Genomic DNA, 3,159 nt, shown 5'->3' with positions numbered 1-3,159 from the left:
AGAGCTAACTTTCTTGATATTGCGTACATAGAAGAACCCGTAATTTGAGTTTCCCATAAGTTATCCACGATCCACTCAAATTTAGGATGGTTCAAACACCGGTTATCAAGCCTATATGGTCTTCGGGTGGTTTAAGTTTTCATTAAAATGCAAAATAATAGGTCCATGATCCGAAGTAAGAATAGGAAGGTGTAGAACATAAGCCGACGGAAACATATTCATCCAATCCTGAGTTGCATAGGCTTTATCTAATCGTTCAAGGATGCGTGAATTATCTTGTCAACAATTCATCCATGTAAAATAAGGCCAAAGAAGGGAATGTCCAAAAGAGCATTATCTAGCCTTCAGTTAATAAAATCAAATTGGCCCCGAAGAGTATAATTTGATTAACGTCAGAACCACCACGTTTGTCGGAATGAAACTCAACTTGATTAACGTCACCAATTAATGCAACCGGAGAGTATAATTTACAAAGGTCAGAGACCGTTCCCAAAGTGAGTTGCGGGATGAGACAAAAAGTTCACCATATACATAGATAATAAAACATTCATTAGAAGGATGAAAACCAGATAATTTACAAAGGATGAAATGATGATCGAGTTCTATAGGTAAAAGCGATACATCATTCTGCCATCTAAGCAAAAGACCCCCTGTTACACCTCCTTCTTACCCGGCCAAGGTAATTATGGAATGTTACCGTGTCGGTTTCCCGAGACAGTAAAATCGAAATTACAATTAAGAAACCTCTTTAAATAAATAGCAAGTTTGGTGATTACATAAGTGTAAACAAATGAATAATGAAATACAACTCGTCTATGACTAAATCATCCACCTAGTGGCTATGTACTCGACTCCAAAGTCCGTAGCGCGGCCGGAATCCCGATCAAGTCAATAAGCAAAACCTGTACTTAACCTGCTCCCCATATGATCGGAAATATCATATAGATCAACACATGCCACCCCGGATATAGGTGAAAATTACACAGACACATAAACGTCAGTTTCAATAAATAAATAAAGTGTGACTCAACTCAAAGTGTGTGAGTATTCAACATGACTATAACATGAATAAAACGCTGTCAAATAACAACCACTCCGGTACCGAGACACTCCCAGACGTACCCACAACCACCACGGTACCGGGACACGACCAGACATACCGACAACCATAAATAGGTACCGGGACATGCCCAGACGTACCGGGTCCGGAAATCAACCGGATCCTCTGCCAGACGTCGTGTCTCAACTACACGAGTCCCTCCAAACTCAAGTCAATAATGTGCACATCCCTCTTGGAGTGGGAAGCTCCAAGAGGCGACCTGAGCGTGAGACGGTTTCTCAACCGCCTCACTTGTCCTCAACAACAAATAACCAAACATGTCCTCCGACATACAAAACAACACAAGTACGCAAGATACCATATAACATGCCAATTGCCGACTCATTCAATGCAATTAATAACAAATGACTCGTTTAGTAAATAAACACAATATCAATATCGAAACTAAGTAGGATAAACCTACCTTTTAGCATACTCCGTAAGAAATCCAAATAATAATAATCTTCCACAAAAACCGTCACCTAAATATAATAATTAAATATAATTAATAATTAACTAATCTAATTAAACTAAATACGTAATTAATTAATTAAATAAAAACCCGTGTTAAGCTATTTAAAAACCCAACTCATAACCGTACTCACTACTAGCCCCGACAACCACCACGCCCCGCTACCACTATGGACCACCACCACCGGCCATGGTGGTCCACGGCCAACACCTCACACCGCACACCCACCATACACATGACACACCCACTAACCTCACCACACGACACTCCCTCTCTCACCACTAACTCGTCACCATTGCAGCAACCACTGTAGGCCACCACCGCCACTTTGGTCATGCCACGACACCCATCCAAAGCCGCCACCGAGATACCACCAACCACCACAATACCAGGTCACAATAGCAACAACAACCACGACAACATCAACACAACCCAACCCGTGTTCTCCTAATTAACCCATTCTAACGCCACCTACCGCCACCCTCTCAGCCACCCACGACCACCACTTCACTCCCTTCACTACCTATGACACAAACGTCCCTTAGCCAGCCCCGGTCAGTCACGAGACAAGGGTTAAAACCCGTCTTAAAACCGAGTCACACAAACCCAAAAATGTGCCCTAGATCTATTGCTCAACCCGTTTTTGGGCGGTCAAACAGGTGGTCAAGTACGCCCAGAGGTGAGTCAGGGTCAAGGCGGGTCGATGATATAAATTAAATTATATATAAATTAGTGTAAGACGATATTACCTTACGATTCCGAGGCGGAGGGACGAAATCTCCATTTTCTCTTCATTTTTCTCTCTTCTCTCTTGTTTTGGTGGATTTTGTGAGATTTTAGGTGGATAAGGTGATAGGTAGATAAGGGTAGAGTATATAAGGTGAGGTGGAGTATATGTATACGTATACGCGTATCGTATTATTACCGTCACAACTTATTAATATTATTAGCATTATTATTCTGTCCCATTCATAACTCGTATAAATATACAATATATATATGTGTGTGTGTGTGTGTGTGTGTGTGTGTGTGTGTGTGTGTGTGTGTGTGTGTGTGTGTGTGTGTGTGTGTGTGTGTGTGTGTGTGTGTGTGTGTGTGTCTATATAATTATAAAATACAGGGTGTTACAGTCTTCCCCCCATAAAATGAACTTCGTCCCCGAAATTCGCCTCACTCTCCCTTTTCCTAAGTCTCCTCAAGTCTCATCACTGATTCCCATGTACTCTCTCTCGCCTCACATGCTTATCAGCCGTATACGCTCTTTCTAATTATCACTCTCACATCAAAGTTCTTTGTTCCACTCTCATTGCTTTTTCACATTCCATAGTTCCTCTTTCTTTAATTTCCGAATTGTTACATTCACCCCCTTAAAACAGAACTTCGTCCCGAAATTCAACTATCAAACCTCACAGTGTGCTCTCATACGATCATTACTAAATTCCACAAAAGACTATGATCCAAGTTCAACACTCTCTCTCACTCATTGCAAATCATTAATCAAACCTCATGTAGTTATAATTCCATTGATATAATCCCCCATCTACAAACTTCCCAAAAGTAGAGTGTCAGGTCAAACTCACGGTTCCAA

The 3,159-nt window shown here is 41.3% G+C and overlaps 1 long non-coding RNA gene across 1 annotated transcript; it reads right to left on the bottom strand.

Annotated features, from left to right (window-relative positions):
* Positions 1 to 573: 573 nt before the first annotated feature.
* On the bottom strand, positions 574 to 2,410 carry LOC141630482 (uncharacterized). Its single transcript, XR_012537495.1, has 3 exons — positions 2,321 to 2,410; positions 1,524 to 1,581; positions 574 to 913 (listed from the first exon to the last, which is right to left on the bottom strand). It is a non-coding gene; the product is annotated as an uncharacterized LOC141630482 (long non-coding RNA).
* Positions 2,411 to 3,159: the final 749 nt, after the last annotated feature.

This window comes from Silene latifolia, chromosome 2 (genome assembly GCF_048544455.1).
Source record: "Silene latifolia isolate original U9 population chromosome 2, ASM4854445v1, whole genome shotgun sequence".
Lineage (NCBI taxonomy): Eukaryota > Viridiplantae > Streptophyta > Magnoliopsida > Caryophyllales > Caryophyllaceae > Silene > Silene latifolia.
This window is presented reverse-complemented; position numbering and strand designations above follow the sequence as displayed.